The sequence below is a fragment of the Tubulanus polymorphus genome, chromosome 9 (genome assembly GCF_964204645.1).
Source record: "Tubulanus polymorphus chromosome 9, tnTubPoly1.2, whole genome shotgun sequence".
Taxonomy (NCBI): domain Eukaryota; kingdom Metazoa; phylum Nemertea; class Palaeonemertea; order Tubulaniformes; family Tubulanidae; genus Tubulanus; species Tubulanus polymorphus.
In genome coordinates this window covers 9,429,992-9,456,725 of record NC_134033.1, presented here as the reverse complement: position 1 = coordinate 9,456,725, position 26,734 = coordinate 9,429,992, and positions in this window count along the sequence as shown.

Below are 26,734 nucleotides of genomic sequence, written 5' to 3'. Positions count from 1 at the left end.
AAAGATAGAATATCCTGAGCACAATATTACAGCGTATATCCCGTCATCTAGTTCCGGCACGCCTTTCTAGAATGACACGTCGTTGATTATACCACGCCATCTAGTTCCGGTTCTAGAATATTCTACACGTTTCTAATTATGATGCGTCATCTCTATTCAGAGTTCCAGCACAATTTGTAATATTATGAATCATAATATCTCGTCGTTATAGTAACAACTGTAACAGCTGTGAATTTATCGATTTATTCTATAGCTCTGTACATTGAATGTATATAGGCTAAAATAGAATCATGTTCTAGTATAAACATCGTATCCTCAACGTATTGTTCATTATTTGGATCATTATTCCATAATTCAATAAATTTCTTTCCTTTTGTTAACTGTTCTGAATACTCTAGTTTCAATTTATTCTCTAAATGTGTTATAGTTTTATTGTGTCTTGCTTTTTGGGATTTGTCTATATCGATATTACATGTTGGGCAGTAGTATTTATTTGCTTCCATTTTAATACTATATTTTTTATTAAAATTGATTTTAGAAGTTCAATGATTTAAATATTATTCATATATGTGAATATTTTAAGAGTAATAGGGATAATAGGCTTTCAGGTCAAAGGTTGAACGGGCGGGTGAGTAAAAATGAAAATAATAATAATTTACAGTTGAATTAGGAGTGTGCGCGACTAATTCAACTGTAAATTATTATTATTTTCATTTTTTACGAGCTCGACCGTTCGACCTTTGGCCTGAAAGCCTATTATCCCTATTACTAACAATACCTATTTTTCTTCACCGAATTAACCGTGTATTTACTAAGATAAATCTTTAGTGTACCGGGGAATCGTAGGCCTAAACTAAACACGCCGAAGAGATATAGCGGAGAAAAGCTGTTATGTCGACGAGGTATCAAAATAAAAGAATATATTACTTTATTCGGCCGCGGGCTTCAACCTCTATATCAATACCATCAATACTCTATATTTCCTACAGTACATACCGATCATTGTCAAATGCACAAGTTATTTACTAAATACAAGTATATAACACACTCCTATCCGTATGCTGGACTCACTTGACATTCGGAGTAAGCGTTCGCTGTGGGGGAAAGGGATCGTTTATTGTGCAACAACAGGATGTGGAATTAGTTGGAATAATCATTTAAACAAACCAAGTTTACCATTGATGTTATCACTTTTTAGATTTCATACATATTTTCAAATAAAATTAATATTAGATGAATTAGAATGTCCTTTACCAGGTTCAAAATATTTTAAAGAATTGAATAATAATATTAATTTTTCTAAGTTTTATAAAATATGTAATGAATTTAATATTAATTCAAATAAAGATTTTAGAGCAAAAATTGGAACAATGGGTGGATTAGGAATATTATATACTAAAGAATTTGGAAAAATAATGACAAATTCAGATATAAGAACGCTAAATTGGAATGAATTACCAAAATATTATAATAATATACAACAACAAAACAATAATGGTTGGGTTAATTTCATTTTAGAAAATAGTGAAGGTTTTACTAAAGCTGGTATACAAAGAATAAATCCATCTATTAGAACTTATTTGATATGTATTTTAGGTGCGCAAGTTGAAACAAGATCCCCAATAATTGGAAATGATAACACTTCATTCGATGTGCAGAAACAATTCAAAGTATTATTTGAAGATTCAATTCATAATGATAAAAATAGATCTATTCCAGAAAACATTGTAAGATATCAAAATCATTTAGATAAATCACATATTAGATTAAATTATTGTATAGGCCCTAATCTATTTATTATTTCTAATGATTTAGTATTAAAGATGGGAAACATAATTGGTTATAATAATCTAATTAAAACTGCAACAATAAATAATTCATTTGGATTGAATGATATAAATAAAAAGATAATTACTGCTCCAAAATTAATGGAAGGTGAAAAAAATAAAAAAACACATTCAATCAACAGAAACTAAAACTAATAATATTATATTAAATAATGATTCTAAAATAAAAGATAACAATACATCGGAAGATATTAGAACTGATATTATTCAACATGAAATAATTAAAACTAATGATGATAATAAATCCCATGAAAATACTAAATTAGCTATAACTTGTATAGGAATTGTAATCGGAGGAATGTTATATTTTAAATTTTAATTTTTTGTTATGTAAATGGATGTAAAAGGTGGAGAAGATTATGAAATGGAAGGCATGGGAAATAATGATGATGCTAATACTAACAATGATGATTATATGACTGCTGATACTAATATTGATAATGATAATGATACAGCATATAATTCTAATTTAGCAGATAGTGGTTCTAAAGCCCCATCAACAGATGAATTTGATAGAAGAACTTGATCGAGAATACCTACTGAAAATTTAGACCAAGGTTTATCAAGACAAAATTTAGAAAATATTGAATTTATGTATGATTTTCAACGTGTATTTAAAGATTCTGGATATAATATAAATGATAGAGGCGCCAGACTTTTAGTACAAGAATTAAAATCTTTAGATGGTGAATATTATTATCATTTGAAAGATGATTATTATATTGATATCTCTTAGAAAAAACAAAACAAAATATTAGCAGAATCAACATTGCTTAAGTCTGACTCATTACTATCTAGAATTAAGAGAATAAGAAATAGTAATGAAATAGAAGATGTAACACAAGAAGAAATTATTAAAAATGAAAGAGTATTAAAACAAAGAATTAATGAATTATTTGAAACAATCGATAATAATTTAGAAACAGAAACAACTTCTGAACAGAATAAAACTTCCAAAACTTGTAAACCTAAATCAAACGAAGTTCAAACTGAAAAACTTTTACCGAAGGGATTACTTGATTTAACTGATGATGAATTAGAAGCATATCCTGAACAAACACGTAGAGAAATTAAAGGTATGCAAGAATCGGCTGATAAAATTGCGCATGAAAAAAGTATAAGAGATATTAAAATTAACAATTTAGAAAAAGAATTAAATGATAAAAATAAAGAAATAGAACAATTAAAGTCTGATTTAGATCGTCAAGTAATTGATGAAATAGAATATAAGCAAAAAGAATCACGTTTAGAAAAAGAAATTAATAATTTAAAAGATAATTTAGAAGTACTGAAAGGTGAAAGAGATATATTATTAAAAGAATTTGGTAATAATTTTAAAAGATGTTTTTAAAGATTTGTTGATAAAACCAAATTCTAAAATATCATTGAAAGATAGAATAAGATTATTATTTAAGTTAGAAGGAATAACAATTCTTTCAATTCTAACAGCTGTAACTATGCTATTTACAACAATTGGTTTAGCAACATCAAATTCACTGAAATCTACTCCTACTCCCAATAAACCGGATAAACCCCCAGATAATAATTCAATACAAGATAAAGTTAAAGATGGTTTAAAAAAATTAGCAAAATATTTATGGGAACTATCTAAAAAATCTGCTGCAGCTTTACCAGGAATTATTGCATTAATTGTTGGTTTTATATTGAAATCTGCAGGAAACATTATTAACTTTGCTGCTGAACATATTATTTTATTTTTAATTACAGTTGTAAGTGCAATTCTTTTTGGCTTAGTGAACATGATCAAAAATAAATAATTAATTTTTTGTGAAATAAATGAGTGGGAGTTATATCAATCCTTCTAAGAATCATAGAATATCTAATGCTATTAAAGCAGAAAGATCGCATCATATAATTACTCATAACCCTTCTAATATTAATCCCGATGAAACTTTATATGTTAGAATTCCTAGATTAACACAAAATACTTTTTATGTTCCAAATAGTATTTATTTATCAGCCGATATAAAAGTAATCGGTAATAATAATAATTATGTTGTTGATAATGTTGGGAGATATTTTATTGAAAAATTAACTATAAAGATCGGCCCAGAAACAGTTTTCTCATTAGATGATTATAATTTATTTATGCATTATAAAGATTTATGGTTAACTAAAGAACATAGAAATAATATGATATTTCAAGGCATCCAATCAGAAAACCAAAATAAATTAAGATCAGGAGCTAATGACGCAATAGTAACTCGTACCGCAGATAATTTGATAAAAAAGATTTATGGAAGCAAATATAAAATTCCATTAGACTTTGAATTGATAAATAATAATGCACCTTTGTATAAATACGCAATTCAAGAAGATGTTATACTCGAAATAACATTTGCTCCTGTTAATGAAATTGTAATATCTAGCGTTGTTAAAGATATGAGTTATAAATTATCGAATATATGTTTGGAATATGATACAGTAACTGATGAAAATATTGCTAGCATAATTCAAACTCAATACAACCAAGGATTTTCATTATTATATGATTATATTGATAAATTTAAAACCGTAACTATTAATGCAAATGATGAAATATTTAATGAGAATATTAACTTCCCAAGAAGATCTATTAAAGGTATATTAATATTTTTTACCATTGCAACATATTCTAATGGTGCAATACAGGTTGATAAGTATTATAATCCTGAAATAACAAAAGTAGAAATAACTATCGAAGGAATAGCAAATAAAATATTTTGTCAAGGAATGAGAATGATAGATCAATGGCCAGAAATTAGAAAACATTTTATGAATAAAAAAGTAAAATCATCTGAAAATTGTAATATTAATCAAATTGATTATTATACCGGTAATAAATATGCATTATGGTTAGATTTTAGAACAACAGAGGATAATTCATTACATGGTTCTGGAAAAAAATTACAAAACACTAAAGATGGAATACAATTATTCATGACAAAGAAAAAAGGAAGCCTAAATTTCAAAATGCACATTTATATTATATCTGACGCGCAATTAAATATTGTAAATTCTCAATTAAATAGTGTTATGTATTAAGTGTTATGAAATATTAAAATTTTAACTTTAATAAAAAATCTTATATTAAATGGAAGGTGGAATATGTAAAATACAAACTCCAAGTGAAATGATATCAGATTTATATTATATATTACCTTATGATGAATATTGTATGTATTTTGGAGAATACTTTAATCAATTCAAATATAGAATAAGTAAAATAGATAAGAATATTGAAACAAAAAAAGAAAATAATATTGAACCTAAAATAGAAGTTAAGAATGATATTGAATATAAAATAGAAGATAAGAATGATATTGAATATAAAATAGAAGATAATATTGAAACTAAAATAGAAGATAGTAAAAATATTGAAACTAAAATAGAAGATGTAACAGCATCTACATCTTATAATATACCCTCTACATATGATATTGAATCAAAAAAAGATTATAATAAAAAATGTTGTGATGTATGTAAGAAATATATATCATATAAAAATTGGGCATCACATAAGAAATCAAAGAAACATATAGAAATAGAAAAGAATAATAATTATAATAATATATCAGTTAGTAATATAAAAGATAATGTTAATACAATTGAAACAAATGATACCATAGATAATATAACAGATAATGTAATAAATAATGTTAACCCAATTGAAACTAATGATAATGATATAACAGATAATGAAACAATTGATGATTCTAAAAAACATTGTAACATTTGTGATTTAGATAATTTCTAAAAGTAATTTTTCTAAACATAAAAAATCTCAAGTGCATATCGAAAATGAAATGAAGTTAGAAACACATGAAAAGAAATTAGAAGAAATAGAAAGAAATAAAATGTGCCAATATTGTAATAAGAAAATTGAACCTGTTGATGAAAATACTCATTATAAATCAAAGTTACATCTAATTAATGTTTATAAAATGGTGAGTATGATACCATTGTTAAATAACCCAAATAAATATATCAAATATTTTAATCCTAAAACTAACCAATATTATATATTCTATAAGTTGTTATTTGATAAATTATTAGCTTATGCAGAAGATAATCCTAAACAAATATATAAATTATTATATTTAAGAAAAATAGATTTAAGTTATCTGATAAATAATTTTGGACATCATTTTGATTTTGATTATGATGATTTTGATGAATACTTAGAAAAATTAAGAGAAAAAGCTTATTTACCTACTAATAATTATGTTAAGATGGCTCAATTAAAATTAATAAATCTACCTAAGACTTTTGGTGAATTAGATATAAACAGAGATGATTTTATAAATATATTAGAAACAAAATTAGAATAATTATTATAAAACTAATTCATATAACTATATACTAGACGTACGAGTAAGAATCCAAGAATCCAAGAAATCTTACTTTCTTACTCGTACGTCTAGTACATAGATATCTATATAATAGTTTTCATAAAAATTAAAAACATGAAATTATTAATCTAAGTATAGAAATAGTTATAATATAATCTATTTTTATTATTATTAAGAGAAAACATATAATTTATTCATTTTTATAATTTAAATTTAGAATAATTATTATAAAACTAATTTATATATCTATATACTAGACGTACGTAAGAATTCTTACCAAGATTCTTACTTTCTTACTTTCTTGGCAAGAATCTTACTTTCTTACTCGTTCGTCTAGTACATAGATATATAAATTAGTTTCTATAATATTCCAAATTATAAATAGTTATTTTATAAATTTATATTCATATGGAAATTGTAATCTCAGTAATAATTTTGAACCTTTATTATTCTTTAATTTATTCATATATTCATAATGTAATTCAGTAGGTATAATTTGATTTTCTTCCAATGATTGTTGCATAGATTTTTTATCTTTGTTATAAAATAAAACTAGAAATCTTATATTCTCCCTAAAGTCTTTAACAACTGAATTATATTTTTGATTTAAAACCCATGTTGTTATCCCGAAATCCTAGAAAAAGCTAGGTAACGTAACTCACTTTCTCTCACTTCTGAATCATGTAAATTTGCGCAATCATCTATAATGAATTATGTATTTGATCCTTTATAAGTATCAATTGCTATATTAATACAATTATCTAAATTTTCTTTTACTGTTTTAGGGTCTAATATAATAAAACTTTTTTGTCTTAACTATATCTCTATTATATGTTTTATTCATTTCATAAGTAGGGCAGAATAATATTATATTATCAAAATGATTCTTATAAATAGTTTCTAACAAATCTAATATGAAATGTGTTTTACCACAATTGGTAACACCAGTAACTAACATATTATGCGGTTCGAATATAAATAAATCTTTATTCATTTATTCTTTTAATTTTACTAGATAAAATCCATTCATTAAATTTATCATCATATCCTTTATATTTCACAAAAGAATACTTTTTTCCTTTAAGAGTTTTTGTTTTCAATACTTTTTCTATTTTATATTCTATTTCATCTGGATTTGGTACAAGTGATAATTCTTGTTCATAGAAATAACCTAATATTTCTTCATCTTTTAGATCTTCTAGTTTATAAACAAATGGTTTAGTTAATATTATCTTTTTAATCTTGAATATTTCTTCTGTAAAATTTGGAGTATAACCTTTATAAAACGTTTTTCTATATTTAGATATTCTAACATGTTGTCCAATTTTAGATTTAGGTTCTCCGAAATCATGTGTAACAAACGCGCCATATAAATTATTCCAAACTATTGCCGAATTTTCTTCTTTTCTAGCTTGTATAGGTTTCATATTTATAGAACTATGTTTAGAATTATTATAACCTTTCACTAAATCATCTAATATATCGATATATTTATATGTTTCATTAGCAGTAAAATATTTCCACATTCTAGTTTTCAATGTTTTATTAAATCTTTCTATAATAGATGCTTTTTTATCCGAGTGTGTTGAAAAATATTTTACATCGTTATCAGATAATAGTTTTGTAAAATGTTTGTTATGAAATTCCTTACCTTCATCAAATTGTATCTTATCTGGAATAGCTTCTTTAAATATAGATTTAAAAGCATTTGTAACTTCTATACCAGTTTTATTTTTGATTGGAATTGACCATGCGTATCGACTGAATATGTCTATTACATTCAGTATCCAGAAATATCCTTTGTTGTATTCCTCTAAGTTCTTCATGTCAATTAAATCTGCTTGCCATTGTTGATCAATATATGAAACCATAACTTTTCTTGTTAAATAATTTTTATCCATTTTCTTGTGGATTTGATATGTGGGTTGATTTTGTAACCATGGTTTTAATTCACTATATTTTATACCACCATTATCAGACTTTATTTTTATTCCATAATTCTGTAACGTTAGAATATGATACTTCACTTTCTGGGTTATAATATAAATCTCTTAAATATTGTTCTTTTTTCATCTTATTTTAATCCATTAATAATAATTTAGATTTAGTTTCAATGGTTTTATGATTTGACTTATTTTCTGGTATGATTGGTTTATTGTCATTTGAATCATATTTATCATCAGATTTGAATTTTGATTTATATATTACACCGGATAATATAATAACTGTTACTAATCCTATTGTAATATATAATTTATAATTACTTCCAGCATTAGAAGAATCAGATGGATTATTACTTGAATCAATATCAGATAAAGTCTGTGATTCATTTATATCAGTTAATTTCTTTTTCTTAGCTTTTTTTAATTATGAAGATCTTTTACCTAATTCTCTTGCCCATTTAATTTGTTTCTCGGATCTAGGCTTTTCCTTAACGCCATCACTCATTTATTTTAGTTAATTTTTGTTCTGGTTCTGATTCATTTTCTGTTTCGACGTTTGGTTGTAGTACAGCGTCATCTGTTTCGTTCTTACCTGATTTATATTCCATAGGCTTGATGTTCGAAAATGTTATGACGCCAGTAGAAATTAATGTCATAACAGATCCTAATTGAAATGAAGCATAACCAACCCATTTTTGTAATTCAGTCATAACTTAGTAGTCATTTTTCAAATCACTATATAATTTATTTTCATCATTAATTGGTATTAACTGGTTACATAACTTAGAATAACATTTGACAATACCATCTGAAATAGAATCATTTATTCGGGCTAATCTTGCTTCTTCATAAATCTTAAAATATTTTATTACTTTATCTGGTTTCATAGCATCTAATTCTTGAAAAGTTATTATTTTTCCCAAGAAATCCTTAGTTTTTCCACCGGCAATCAATAGTTCTAGATGATGCTTACAATATAAATAGTATTCATAATCTATATTACAATTAACTTGAGCACAATTAGTTACAACTGTATCTTTATTATCACTTATACCCAAATCATCTAATGTCTTTTCAATATCAATACTATTCTTACACGATTTCTTTGACATTTATATTAGAGAAAAAAGCGAAAAAAAAAATATAAGTATCTCTTTAGATTAATACTAGCTTAGTTAAAGGTAAAGAATTTTAGTATTAGTTATTGTTTTTTTAGTATTTTTTATTTGTGATATAAAGTATTCTTTTTTGAAAAGAAAATATTAAAAATATAATAGAATTCACTAGCTAGTTGAAGTTATTGTTTTTTTATTATATTTTATTTAAATTAGGATTGAATATCACCATGTGGGTGCCGTACGGCACCATCTCACTACTATTGTCTATCTATTAGGAGCAGTAATTATAACTGTCCAGATAAGTCATTTCGGATCCTCGATAATAAATCCTCAAACTGAAAATAAATTCAAAGAAACGACTGGTGGAATTACTATTTCATAAACACATATATTTATTATACAAATTTTAGCGATCGATAATAGAACAATGGAGAACAATAGAAATGCGGTCCAATCGGACCGGTTATTGCGCAATACACAGTTATATTTTTATTCTGTAAACTACAACATTCAAACATAGAACTGTAACCAATCAATATTGAGCAGCTGTGTCAGTCAACAACGATTAATAATAGAACAATGGAGAACAATAGAAAAGCGGTCCAATCGGACCGGTTATTGCGCAATACTTAGTTAACAGTAAACAATACAATATTGAAACAGATATATACAATCGAGATTACATTTTTGATATCTAAGACCTTCAGTGTTATAATTTATAATTTTGTCCAGAATTCTTTAATTACTGGATTGTTTCCAATCATTTCTTCAATTTCTGGTAAATATCTTACTACTTCACTAAATGCTATTCCTAATATTTTGAATTTTTCATATTTTATTAATCTACCTACTCTTCTCAGTTTTCTTTCAAAACCGGCACTGATATCTATGTTCTTTTTAACCCACAGCCCCCAAGAAATCCCCTCAGTTTCTTTATCAAACATTGAAAACCCTATATTTAGATAACCCCCGAAAATGATGTGGTCCCATAGGTGATTTGCTTTTCTATTTAATATGGTTTTATAACTTTTTTTTAAAGATATCAGTAATTTCATCAAATGAAATAACTTCTACACTTTGTATTTCCGGAAAGTTTAAATGATCTGTGTCAATGATTAATTTAGATTTTAAAAACTCGTTCAACTCTTCTCCACTCATTTTCTTAGTTTTCGGTTCTTTGAGTCCCAACAGCAATTTAAGTCGCGTTGCTGGTAATTTTGGTAATTGTAGTTCGCGCGGTAATTGTTTATTATGTATTACATCACTCAGAATTTTCACCATTTCTTGATGATAGTCCAAATGTTCTTGTAATTTTTGTGAAGTTTGTTCGTCAATTACGAGAGTTTTATCCTCCATTTCTATTGATTCCTGTGTTTCACTATCCAGCAGCATTAGTTCCTTTTCCGATGGTTGGCTTAGAATTTCTGGTCGATCTCTGTATTCCATTTTAATCTAAAAGATGTTGTGAAAATGAATTACTGTACTTAAATATGTTTAAAGGTTTCCCTACTTCATAATATATGTACTTACATTTAGATTTAGAACTGTAAACTGTGTTTTGAGAGAGAATATCCAATACGTACTATGTATGTGAAAGTTGATTTCTAACTGCCGACGTGTCGCACGTTCAACCAAACTAATTATTTCTGCACAGATGTTCTTTATGATGAAGTTGATTAATTCTTTAGAATTGAAAACAAGATATATTTGGCAACATGTTTTAGTAGTAAGCAAAAGCTATGTATTATATACATACAAAGCTCAAATAGAATTGCCAGCTTTCTAACCACTGATCAAAACCTCAGAATGCGGTTGATTCTGTGAAATACTATTCCATAATTCAACAAATGTCTTTGCTTTATCCAGTTGATCTAAATATAACTGTAAATCTAGTTTATTAGATTTAATTATGTTTTCCTTCTTTTCTAAAGGCCTTAAATTTTTCCAGTTCCATATTAGCTTCTTATTATAATCATCACTCATGTCAAATTTAGAAATCGGCAACACGTGATCAATATGAAAGTATTCACCATAATTATCTATATTCATTTTATCATCGAATTGAAATATAATCCATGATTTTAAGAATTCATCTGAACAACCCAATAAATTAGATAGTGTTTCTGAATGTGTTTCTTTGTTGAATAATTGTGTTAATCTAGATCTTAAGCATTGTTTCAATCTAAAATTAATATCTGTTTGATATCTTACTCTCATATATTCTGTCATATAATCATTATTAGCTTCTCTATTATCTTCTCTATATTGTTTGGTATATAGTTTAAAACAAGTTTTACAGCAATATTGAAAACCATCTTTGCTAATCTTACGCTTACTAAATTCTGTTAAAGCTAATTTATCTAATTCACATTTAGAACACATCTTGTAGTATATATTTTTGACGCCAGTGTTATTTGTAATATTTATAGTTTGTGGTTGTTCTGATTCCATTTATTATATGTATTTTTTTACTAAATTGATTTTAGAAGTTCAATGATTTATATCATGCATTATTTCAATCACACTTTACTAACACTTTTAATGTTTAAAAATCTAACTCACACAAATATAAATATTGAAATAATGTTGTAAATATATCTATATATCTATTCTATAAGAGCTTACACTTTTAAATGTTATTCATTTACATGAATATTTTAGGAGTAATAGGGATAATAGGCTTTCAGGTTAAAGGTTGAATGGTCGAGTTCATTAAATAACAAATATTAAAAGTAATTTAAAACTATAATATATTTTCATAACCGTGTGTATTTCAGTTGAATAATAGAATAATTATTATTATTAAAATATATTTGATTATATGAATTTGTGTATTGTAAATAAATCAATTGGTCGCGGAGCAGAGCGGTAGCGAAGTGGAGCGACCAATTGATTTAATACAATATGCTTTTTAAATTATTGATATCTTAGAATAAATATTTAGTTATAATATAAAATACACACGGTTATGAAAATATATTATAGTTTTAAATTACTTTTAATGTTTTGTTTTTTAATGAGCTCGACCGTTCGACCTTTGGCTTGAAAGCCTATTATCCCTATTACTCAGGTGGATTAGATTTGATAGGTTGGTGAGGATGCGTCCGTCTGGGTGTTACCCCTTCCCTCTCAGGAGTAACAGCACCTATTTTCCCATGGTCTTTGACGAATTTGGCTTAGTTTGCTCCCACGGTTTGTGAGGAGCCTGTCCTCGATGTCTGAGGTGTGGACAGTTGATCCGGATATGGCCTAATTGGTCACAATTGTAACATCTACAGCCTTCAGTTAAGTTCGGGTCTTGCATCTTCATCGTTCGAACGTCTGCGGCTAACCGAGAAACTGCGTTGGGCAGCTGTTGAATGGCCTTGGAATCTTCGGAACCCCTAGAGGTGACTGCGTTTATCTGTGACATCATGTTTTCAAGATGGCGGTTGCTTTCCATCGTATGTATACTCTCTAGCTCGAGGGCATTATTTACCAGGGCATCGAATGAACTTGTATCTTTTTGGTACTTCATAACGCGAGTCTCGACTTCCGGTAGAATTTCAATGAAATGATTTCTGCGAAGACGTTCCCTCTGCTTAGGGGTTAGGTCTGGGTAAGCCAATCTTCCCATCATCAAGATAGTTTGACCTAATTCTTTTAACGATTCACCGCACTTACGTCGACGCGACCGTAATTCCGCTAAGTGAATTTCGGCTCTATGGCTAGGTCCAAATCTATTCTCCAGGGCTGTACACAATTGAATATAATCAGCTATTTCATCTCTTGTCAAATTACACGCCAATTGTCTCGCCGCGCAGCGTAGATGAGAAAAAAGTCTCAAACGTCAAAAAGTAATCGTTCCACGGTTCATCTCCATTGTAACAATCTGGTTTTACTTTACAGGTTACGTTACGGGACATCTGACCAGAGGCATCAGTATGGAAGGAACGTGACCTGTTCACATCAACTGGTCGAGTAAACTCATCACCGGCGGGTGCATCTACGGGTCTTGGAACCCCGGCATCAGGATAGTCACAGGGAGTCATTTCACGTGTCACGCAATTTGTATGTGTTTTAGTATAACTAATTAATACGCCTTATGTTTAAATGTTATATATGGTTATCATTGTCATGGGAAGGTTAAGAGAAACAGAAAAAAAAAATAGTGGATAAAAAAAGTCTCTGAAAGCAATCCATCCAACCGCTGCCACCAATTTGTAGCCGGTACGCGTCCGCGATTTAGTGTCATCCTCTGCTAGCGACCGATAGGTGTCACGACCGTCAAGTTTTCCCTCAATAAGCGTGGCTACAGGGTCTGCCTTGGTCCTGTAGTCCCGGGGAGTGGAACTACAAAGTTTCTGCCGAAGGGACGGACAGCTTCAAAGACAAAAAGTTAGAGTTCATAAAAGGAATTGGGGAGGAGGAAGCAAGTGTCACAGGTAAATCTTAACTATTGACCAAATTACACAGACCAGACAGGACAGGTATCCGCCATGAGATCTATCGAGTTAGGGCCCTTGACTCGACGCCGCACCTCACAGTCACCCGAGCTCCGGCGCATCTTTTCCTCAGGTCCTCACTGTGTAACGTCATATCGAGTGCCTCCCTGCACGATCTCCTCGTCCTGGCTTTAGTATCTTGCCCCCATCTATGTGTCCAAAGACCCTGGCACTCGCCACCTCCATAAAGAATAAGATTTTTTTTAGACCTGGCCTCAAGAAAGTGGATCCTGCTTCGTCCAAACGCCATAAGTCTTGTATTGAATAATATAGATAATTATTATTTTAAAAAAGGAATAACTAATGTATGATTTATGTACATATTTACATATTGCACATAGTGTTTTTATCACGATAATTGAAAATGTACACCTCTTTTAAAAGGTTAAATAAATTGTCTCACAAACCATAATAGTCACTAATCTATTTTATAGTATACAAAAGTCTAATAGTAATAGGGGTTTAGTTGTTTCAGGCCAAAGGTCGAACGGTCGAGCTCGTAAAAATGAAAAAACATAAAAATAATAACAATTTCTACTTGAATTACTCGCAAAACTCATAAAAATGAAAAATAAATTCTCACACGCTCGAATTTATTTTTCATTTTTATGAGTTTCGCTCCTAATTCAAGTAGAAATTGTTATTATTTTTATGTTTTTTCATTTTTACTCACCCGCCCGTTCAACCTTTAGCCTGAAACAACTAAACCCCTATTACTCTTAAAATATTCACATATATGAATAACATTTAAATCATTGAACTTCTAAAATCAATTTTAATAAAAAATATAGTATTAAAATGGAAGCAAATAAATACTACTGCCCAACATGTAATATCGATATAGACAAGTCTCAAAAAGCAAGACACAATAAAACTATAACACATTTAGAGAATAAATTGAAACTAGAATATAAAGATGATATATTAGAAACTAAATTAGATGAATTAAAGAATGAAAAAGAAAAAATATAAATGTGATACATGTAATCAATCATTCAGTGATAAAAGATATTATAAAGAACATTTAAAATCTAAAAGCCATATTAGAAATAAGAATAATGATATTTTAGGTGAAGATTATTTTGATAATGATAACGATAAGAAACAGAAGACAATTAAAAGAATAAAAAATAAATTAAACAATAAAAGACCATATATGGAAGATGTAAGAAATTATATTAATTCATTAGATAATAAAAAAGATATAGAGATAACCGAAGCATTTAACAGTGATATTGGTCCAGCAGCTATTGAGTTTAAATTTCATAAAGCAAAAACAATAGAAGAAAATAAAAAACATTTAGAAAATATGAAAGAAATAATAAAAATAATTACAAACGTAGAATATCCAAAAATTAGTATATCAGTTAAAGTAAAGTTTATAAAATCTGAAGATAAACCAATATATAATATAAATTCTCATTCACAACATATTATATCTAAACAACATATAGATGATAAATTAAATAAATGTTATAATGAAATAAAAACTAAAATAGAAGAGAAATATTTTGAAGGATCTGGTTTAATATTTGATGAGATAATATTTATAACTTTACATGTTTATAACACAAAATATAATAAGTTAACTAAATCAAAACCAATTGATGAAAATAATTTATCATATTATAAAGATGATAGTATAAATGGAACAAGTTATATTAAACTACCATTTAAAACTAATGGTGTAATAAATGTACAAAATGAAGATGATAAATGTTTTCTATGGGCTATAATAAGTTGTTTACACCCAGTTGAAGATTATAATAAACATACTTATAGATTAACTCATTATAAACAATTTGAAAATAATTATAAGATAGATAAGTATCCTGTTAGAATTAAAAATATTCCAAAAATAGAAAGAGATAATAATTTAAAGATAAATGTATTTGATTTAATCAAATTACCAAATACAAAAGGAAATAATATTAAACATTATACATTAGAACCTTTATACCTATCAAAAGATTATGATTCAAATGATGTTATAGATATACTATATTATGAGAATCATTACATGTGGATTAAACAAATCGATTTATTTTTTAAATCAGAAAATGATTTTGATAATAAAATATATCTATGTAGAAAATGTTTACATAAATTCAGAACTGAAGGCGCATTATTAAATCATAAACAACTATGTGATAATCATGATTATTGTAAATTAGTTTTACCAAATGAAAAAGATAAAATATTAGAATTCAAAAAATATGATTATAAAAATAAAGTACCATTTGTAATATATGGAGATTTTGAATCATTAAATAAAGAATTAACAGATAAAGATAGAAAAGATATATATTATAAAAGAAAGAAATTAAATTCTAATGAAAATGATTATTCAGAAGAACCACCAATAACAAATACTATTAAAAAGATTCATCAATCAGCTGCTGCTTTTGGGTTATATATAAAATCTGATTATCCAGAACTAATTGAAAGTGAATATTATCATTATAGAAATGAAAATGTTATTAATCATTTTTGTGACTTATTAATTGAATATGAAATAAGATTTAATGAAAAGTTGAATACAAATAAAGAAATAATTATGACAGAAGAAGATAAAGAAGCATTTGAGTTTGCAGATAAATGTTATTATTGTGAAAAGATATTTAATTATAAAGATAAAAAAGTAAGAGACCATGATCATTTGAATGGAAAGTTTAGAGGGGCTGCACATGAGAATTGTAATTTGCAAGCAAAGAAAATCAATTTTGTCCCCATTATATTTCACAATTTATCGGGGTATGACGCACATTTATTTATCAAACAGTTATGCTATAAAATAGAAGAAATTAATAATGAAATAGAAAGATTAAATTCAAATAGATCAAAAGATAAAATACCAACTTATAAATTAAAAATACTAGCTAAAACATCTGAAAATTATATTTCATTCCAATTTGGTTGTTTAAGATTTATAGATTCATATAGATTTTTAAATAGTTCATTAGATAATTTATCAAAAAGTTTAGTTGATGATGAATTAAAGATATTAAAAGAATATTACCCTAATTATGATGATTTTAAATTAATGAGATATAAAGGAGCAATTCCATATTCTTTCTATAAAAATCATAATGATTTTAAAATAACTGAATTATTGAAAGAACAATTCTATGATGAATTAAAAAATGAATATGTTAAAGATGAAGTATATAATAGAACATTGAATATTTGGAATCATTTCGAAATTAAAAATCATGGACAATTAGTAGATTTATATTTAAAATCAGATGTATTATTATTAACCGATATATTTGAAAGGTTTAGAGATGTAAACCTAAAATATTGATCCTTGTCATTGTTATTCATCACCAGGATTAACATGGGATTGTGGATTAAAATTTACAAATATAAAAATGGATTTGTTAACAAATATAGATCAATTACTATTATTTGAAAAATCTATAAGAGGAGGTGTTTCAGGTGTATTAGGTGATAGATATTTCAATGTAAATGATAATCCTGGATATAAATTATTATATATAGATGCAAATAACCTTTATGGTTGGGCAATGATGGAACCACAACCTTATGGGATGTTTGAAATAACTGAAGTTTTACAAATTGATAAATTTGATTGGAAGAAAAGAATTCTAGATATTGCAGATGATTCAGATACTGGTTACTTCTTTGTTGTAGATTTAGAATACCCCGAAAATATTAAATTCAAATCTAGAAATCTAGCATATTGTCCCGAACATAAAACTGTTAAACATGAAGAATTATCAAATTATCAAAAAAGAATTAAACCTGATAATCATATTCATACAGAAAAGTTAATGGTAACTCAAGAAGATAAATATAATTATGTAGTACATTATAGAATGTTGAAGTTTTATTTGAATCAAGGAATGATATTAAAAAAAGTACATAGATATATTTCATTTAATCAATCTAAGTGGTTAGAAAAATATATAGATTTTAATACTACACAGAGAACTAAATCTAAAACTGATTTTGAGAAGGATTTTTTTAAGTTAATGAATAATGCATTTTATGGAAAAACATGTGAAAACAAACATGCATTTATGGTAAAAAAACCTATAGCTAAATTGCTAGGAATTGCACCAGATATTGGTACAGGAAACGTAGAAGGTATTTCAAATATAATGCCTTTTACACATTTTTATATCTATTGCAATTTAATCGATCCTACAAAAACATTCGAAGCAACTAAAGATATAACTTGTAATTCTGGTTTACTAAACATTTTACCATTGAAGAATGTTAAAGAATTTGGAACGCAAATAAATTATAATTTAACAGAATGTGATTTCAAACCATGCATTCCTCGTTTTAATAATTTTAGATTAGAAATTAGAAATCATAATGGATACTTAATTGATTTAAATAATTTCCCTGTAATTTATGAATTAGTTATAAGATGTAGAGAGTAATTTTTTTCACTATATAAATGAATATAACTGTTGGACCGAGTATATGTTTTGGATTTGATTTTAAACATGGTAAAGAAATGAGAATTAAACTAAATGATGTAATTACTGATATAAAAAGTAAATCATTTAACAATGCGTCAATGATTGATAAAGAAAAGTATAATATAGAAAAAGTAATTGATTTAATTAAATCACCTTTAGAATATTATGAATTAAATGAAGATGGGATTATTGATGATATCAAAAACATATTATCCAAAATATATGATAATCATAAAACTAGTAATGAAATAAATGTTGAAATAATCATCACTAAGTTAACTAAATATTTTGATGATAGTAATTTTTTTGATAAATAAATGAGTGATAATAAGTGGATAATAACTGGATTATATAATGGAGCATTACTATCAGTTGGAACTGTTGGTTATTCAATGGTATTAAAAAAAGTATTCAAAATGGGAAGTGTTAATGTTGATAGATTTGATATAAATGATATTTTAAAGTTAACATTAGCAGTTACTTTATCTAATTTAACTATTGATTATTTAGAAAAACAAAAATATATTCCTCCCATATAAGAAGTGTGTAATTTTTTTTGCTAAATAAATGGCTTCTGCAATTATAACTATTATAGGATCGGCAATTGTTAACGCTTTAGCATTTACTAGTGGTGGTTATTTATTTAAACATATTGATAAAAATAGTTCATTAGGAGAACAAAGAAGACATAACTTAGCGTTAGAGAAATACAATAAAGCTGCAGAAGAATATAGAGAAAAGAGACAAAACTATATGGATTACATCAATAAAGAATTATATGATCAGAAGATTTCACATAGAGATTTTCAATCAGTTGATGATGCAATGAGTTTATATAACGCAGTAACAAATAAAGAAAAATTACATCTATACAAACCTAAATTATCAGATTATTATACCCCGAGTAAAGAACAACAGAAATATGAAATAATATGGATTTTAGGTGGAACTGTTATTGTTATATTTGTTGCTTATAAGTTTACTAATTAGTAATTTTTATTCTAAATAAATGGAAGATAAAGTTGATAGTATTGATATTATTCCTCATGATATAAATAAAACTAAATTAAAAATATATTTAGAAAAACAAATATTAGAATTTGAAAGTGACTTAAAGATAAAAAAGAAAAAATATTTAAAAAGTAAAATTATATATTATTTGATTATAAGTGGTTCGGTTACAATTAGTTCTGTAATAACATTTCTAGCAATATTCAGTCCATTAACACCTTTAGCTATATCAATTGGTGTATTAGGATTAAGTTCAAGTGTTTTAACTGGTATAAGTTCAAAATTAAATATAAAAAGTAATAAAGAAAAAATCAAAACTAATATAAAAGAAATAAATAAATTAAAGAACACACTAGATTATATAATTAGTTTAAATGGTCATATAACAGTTGAAGAACAAGATAAATTATTAAAAGAATTAATAAATTATTAATTTTTTAATTATATAAATGGTAGATAGTTTTCCAAAAGCTTTCCAATATAATAAATCAATTAAATATAATATTCCAGCAATAGATTTTAATAAAGATATTACATATAGAAATGAAGTTTTAAATTCATTAATTGATTTATATATTTATGTTACTGAAACTAATAATTTTAATGCAAAGATGGAAAATATATTTCATGTATATTTGATTAATTTTAAAAAATTGAAAGATGAAAAACAATGGTTATTAAAATCTAATATGAAGTATTGGCAGAATCAATTAAATTTTGCTGTTTATTGTGCAACAACAGGATGTGGAATTAGTTGGAATGATCATTTGAATAATTCTAAATATAAACTAATTCAAAGTTTATTTAGATTTCATACATACTTTCAAATCAGAATAATATTAAATGAATTAGAGTGTGCTTTACCAGGGTCTAGGTATTTCAAAGAATTAGATAATAATATTAATTTATCAAAGTTTTATAAAATTTGCAATGAATTTAATATAGATATAAATAATTCTGATTTTAGAATAAAAATTGGAACAATAAGATCACTTCCTTGCCCTAAAAAGATTGCAGAATATTGTGCACTTCCTATACCATCTAATAGTTTTTATAATATCTATAATAAAAAATTAGGTTATGGTAAAATAGAAACAAAGGATTTAGAAACATTAAATTTCAATAAATTACCAAAATTTTATGATAATTTAAAACAAGAAAACAATAATGGTTGGGTTTATTTTATTTTAGAAAATAGTGAAGGTTTTACAAAATCAGGTATAGAAAGAATAAATCAATCTATTAGAACTTATTTAATTTGTATTTTAGGTGCGCAAGTTGAAACAAGATCACCGATAATTGGAAATTTGAATACATCATTTGATACACAAAAACAATTTAAAGTTTTATTTGAAGATTCAATTCATAATGATAAAAATAGATCTATTCCAGAAAACATTATAAGATATCAAAATTATTTAGATAAATCTCATGTAAGACTTAATTATTGTATAGGCCCTAATCTATTAATTATTTCTAATGATTTAGTATTGAAGATGGGAAATATAATTGGTTATAATAATCTAATTAAAACTGCAACAATAAATAATTCATTTGGGTTAAATGATATAAATAAAAAGATTATTACTGCTCCAAAATTAATGGAAGGCGAAAAAAATAAAAAACACATTCAATCAACTGAAACTAAAACTAAAAATATTAAATTAAATAATGATTCTAAAATAAAAGATTACAATACATCAGAAGATATAAAAACTGATAAAATTCAACATGATATAATTAAACTAAATGATGATAATAAATCCCATGAAAATACTAAATTAGCTATAACTTGTATAGGAATTGTAATCGGAGGAATATTATATTTTAAATTTTAATTTTTTTTTATTATGTAAATGGATGTAGAAGATATTCCATTGGATGACATGGGAAATGATAATGAAGGATATATTGATGATGATTATAATGATGCAGGTGCTAATATTGATAATGATGATGAATCAGCATATAATACTAATTTAGGTGAAGATGATGATTATGATGATGATTATGATGGTATTAATTCTGAATTACGTGAAAAATTAAATAAATATTTAAAAGCTCCTGAAAGTGGTAGAATTTCAACTAGAACAGAAAGAAAAGAATTTATGAAACTATTAGTAAAACAACAAGAAAAATATCCTGATAAACCTATGGAATTATATAAAATGAAATCTAGAGTAACAGATACAATTGTTAACGAATTATTACCAAAAGTTGTAATAGATGAAATTGATACTGAAGATGTTGTAGAACAAATTTTTAAAGATGACCCATATTTCACGAATAATTTAGAATTTCTCCAGTTCCAGATTAGCTTCTTATAATATTCATCATTCATGTCAAATTTAGAAATCGGCAACACATGATCAATATGAAAGTATTCACCATAATTATCTATATTCATTTTATCATCGAATTGATATATTATCCATGATTTGAGAAATTCATCTGAACAACCTAATAGATCAGATAATGTGTATGAGTGACTGTCTTTACTGAATAATTGTGTTAATCTAGACCGTAAACATTGTTTTAATCTAAAATTAAGATCTGTTTTATATTTTTCTCTCATGTATTCTGTCATATAATCATTATAAGCTTCTCTATTATCTTCTCGGTATTGTTTGGTATATAGTTTAGCACAAGTTTTACAACAATTTTGAAAACCATCTTTGCTAATCTTACGCTTACTAAATTCTGTTAAAGCTAATTTATCTAATTCACATTTAGAACACTTTTTGTAATATATGTTTATAACGCCAGTGTTATTTGTAATATTGATAGTTTGTGGTTGTTCCGGCTCCATTTATTATACATATTTTTATTAAAATTGATTAACATTTTAGAATCCTCTTCCATTTCTTCGACCAACGTCATCCTTTTTCATTCCTCGCTGCTTTTGATAAGTTCTTTCGATTCCTTGATAATAAATTCCTCAACGTATTGTTCATTATTTGGATCATTATTCCATAATTCAATAAATTTCTTTCCCTTTGTTAACTGTTCTGAATATAACTGTAAATATTCTAGTTTTAATTTATTCTCTAAATGTGTTATAGTTTTATTGTGTCTTGCTTTTTGAGACTTGTCTATATCGATATTACATGTTGGGCAGTAGTATTTATTTGCTTCCATTTTAATACTATATTTTTTATTAAAATTGATTTTAGAAGTTCAATGATTTAAATGTTATTCATATATGTGAATATTTTAAGAGTAATAGGGGTTTAGTTGTTTCAGGCTAAAGGTTGAACGGGCGGGTGAGTAAAAATGAAAAAACATAAAAATAATAACAATTTCTACTTGAATTAGGAGCGAAACTCATAAAAATGAAAAATAAATTCGAGCGTGTGAGAATTTATTTTGCGAGTAATTCAAGTAGAAATTGTTATTATTTTTATGTTTTTTCATTTTTACGAGCTTGATAGGCGCACAATAGAAATCTGAGCCGCGCGTTCTTTGAGTGTCACCAATTAAGAGGACCGCTATTGTGAAAATTGACCTTGGGAGGAATATTCCTCCCAATGTCAATCGATGGAAACTTGACCAAGTGGTCCGATATTTTAACAATTGACTTTGGGAGGAATATTCCTCCCAAGGTCAAATGAAGAGAATCTGACCTTCAGGTCTGATATTCAAAGTATCGACTTCGGGAGGAATGTTCCTCCGAATGTCAAACGAAGGAAACTGGACCTGGTCTGTTATTCGAAATATAGACTTTGGGTTGAATGTTCTTCAAAACCACTAAACGCTAAAAACCTGAGCTTTTAGAATGATAGGTATATATATTTATTATATTGGTGTAACAATTGTTTTAATAAGTAGTATACTATAGCGACGACACCAGACATATTTAGGCAATATGAGTGATAATGTACACGGTATTTGAGGGTCTGCGACGAATGATTTATAGAAAGTTGAATAGCTGTAGTGCAGGTTCTAATAATAAGCCTAATATTGTCTTCACATCGCAATCAGTTGTTAGAATGCATCTTCCTTTTTCTTTACTCGATCTTGAGTCTTTGACTAGTTAAATTTTTTCTTCATTGATTGACGCTGGGAGGTCTAGATCAAATTATACTGTTAATCAAATCAATTATTTTACAACCGCAAATTCACACTTGATATTGATATTAACAATCAATATTACTTATTTCATTAAATAGCGCACTGCTGCAAATTGTAATCAGTGTGCTTTGCACGAGTATAAAATTAACACAAGCTGAAAGAATCGAAATTTAAATACGTGGATGATAAAAGTCAAGTCAAAAGGTGTAGGGACGGTGAGATCTGGCGAAAAAAAAACAGTAATGGGCGCAAAATGGACCCGTGCCTGATTGCCCGACCAAAAACGACGGACCAGACCTGAGTCAAATTAAGTGTGTTGATTTAAACTGGTTCTGGAAGACAGTCACTTCGCTTGGTTTAAGTATGGACTCGTTTTAGATTCCATGGTTTAAACATTGTTTAGTAACGAATGAATGGGTTTGAATTTGAATGTGAAATGAATTTGAACATGAAAATCTGCGCGCTCTTTGGTAAGCCATACGTAAAATTAAAGTCGGACCTGATTCGAGCCAATTTAGCCCCGACAAATCGTCTCTATAGCCGCGATCACACGTGTAGGTTTGGCCAGGGCCAAATTTGGCCCGGAACAACTATTCACACGGGTGCCAAATGGGCCCGAGCCTGTTTGGCCCGACAAAAAACGTCGGACCTGGCCCGAGCACCAGACTGCGTTTGAATTGCAACTAGCACCGCAAATGATCCACTTCGCTTTGTTTGAGCATTGTTTAGTATCGAGTTAATTGTTTGCGTGTGAACGCACTCTCTAATTACCAAATTTGGCCCGAGCCTGATCGGTGCTAATTTGGCCCGGGCCAAATCGTCTCCGTGTGATCGCGGCTTATGTGGGTCATGATTGTTGAGAGAAATCTTTCCCTTTATGTTTGCAAATTAGCCATTGTCCTAGTTTTAACTTCTGATTTGTACCCTGTATAGGGGTTTATATTTCTGTTTGTACTCTTTCATAGAAATACGACAGATATCAAATGGAATCTTTGATTAAAGACACTGTAAACCGGTACACACCAATACGTCCATCCATCCGACCTACGAGCGATCATCTTATTAATGAGATAATTGCTCGTAAATCCGACAGCTACGTTTTACAACTAGGAATATATTAGATCAGATTCCTAATAATAAAATCATTACTATTAAGAATATGTTATTAAAAATGACACATTCGAAAGTTTATCTATAGAAATCCAATTACCACATAATATGTCAAAACATATTGTTGGCACTATCTATCGACCGCCTGATGCAAGTGTCAATAACTTTAATACTGATTTTCTACCACTCTTAGAAAACTTAACTAGAACAGGGCGTAAGTGCTTCATTTTGGGCGATTTCAATATAAATCTTTTCAACGCCGACTCTCATAAACCGACTGGAGATTTTATTTTTAATATGCTTTCAACTGGTTTTACGAATTTAATAGATAAGTCAACACGAGTAACCGACAGATCTTCTACTCTTATTGACAATATATATTCAAACTGTTATTCTAGTTTCGATGCAATTTCAGGGATTCTGATCTATGATATATCTGACCACTTTCCAATTTTTGCAATTATGCCGGAAATAAAAGTCAACCATTCATCAACTAGGACAGTTAGTTATCGAAAAATGTCAGATCATGATATCGCTCGATTTAAACGAAAGCTAATTGCACATGATTGGACTCATGTGTTTAATATTCATGATGCTAATGTTGCCTATAACTCTTTTTATGATGTATTCTATAAATACTACACGGAATGTTTCCCTATAATCAATAGAAAGTTTTCGATATATAGGGACAAGAAACACGGATGGTTTTCTAACGGTTTATTGATTTCTTTGAAAAAAAAGGATTCTCTTTATAGAAGATACCTGTCCAGTAAACTTCAAACTGATAGAGATATCTACAATAGATATAGAAACGTTTTTAATACTTGTATCAAAAAGGCTAAAACGCTTCACTATAACTCTATGTTAAACAATGCGAGAGATCCCAAGGAAACCTGGAAAATAATTAATGACCTAATTAATAGAAAATCATCAAATTCTAAATATCCTGATGTTTTTGAACAGAATGGTGTTATGTACAAAAATAATGTTAGTATAGCCAATGAATTTAATAAGTGTTTTGCACAAGCGGGTCCAAATCTAGCCAATGATATTTTACCTACTAACAAAACATTTTTTTCTTTTCTGGGTCCGCCACAACAAAATAATATCTTTTTCTCTCCCACAGATTCTTTGGAAATTGAAAATATTGTTTCAAAATTTAAAAATAGTAATAACACTGGTCATGATGGTATCAATCAAAAGATCCTTAAGAGAGTAATTGACGCTATATCTCGGCCGTTAGCTCATATTTTAAATCTAAGTTTGATTAATGGACAAGTACCTGAATCCTTCAAAATATCTAAGATATTACCTTTGTTCAAATCTGGAGATGTTTCACATTTTTCAAACTACAGACCAATATCAATACTCCCATGTATTTCCAAGATCTTAGAAAAAGTAGTTTACAAAAGAGTTATAAGTTTTTTGGACAAGTATAAAATACTATCTCCATGTCAATTTGGATTTAGAAAAGACCATTCCACCAACATGGCTATTACTGTTATCATAGATAAAATTATCAATAACTTAGACAATGGCAAATCAACTATAGGAATATTTTTAGACCTTTCGCGTGCATTTGATACAGTGAATCATGAAATTCTATTGTCTAAACTTTGCCATTATGGCATCAGAGGTACGCCATTACTCTGGTTTAGAAACTATCTTTCAAACCGTTTTCAGACTGTTCTTTTTAAAGAGACTACTAGCACTAGCTATCCTGTATTCTGTGGAGTGCCTCAAGGATCTATTTTGGGGCCGATCCTTTTCTTATTATATATAAATGACCTTGCAAACGCATCAAGCATTTTTAATCTTATCATGTTTGCTGATGATGCTAATGTATTCACTTCTCATATCAATATTAATGAGTTAACTATAATAGTAAATACAGAACTACACAAACTGAATATCTGGTTTCGGGCAAACAGGCTTTCATTGAATTTGAAAAAGACTCATTTCATGTTTTTCAGTCGTGCTAAACATAAACACTCAATTTCTATCAAAATCAACAATATGTCTATATCACAAGTCTCGACAACAAAATTTCTAGGCGTTCAAGTTGACGACCAGCTTACTTGGAAGTCACACATTAATAGCATCTGTACTAAACTATCACGGTTCATCGGTATAATGGGTAGACTTTATGGAATTTTGTCAAAAACAACTTTACTGCAGTTGTATTATTCTTTCATTTATTGCCATCTCACCTATTGTAATATTGTATGGGGTAATACTTATCCTTCAAACTTAAGAAAGCTGGAACTTCTCCAGAAGAAAGCGGTCCGCATTATCTTTAAAACCGATTTTAGAGCCCATACCTCACCATTATTTAAGTCTGCAA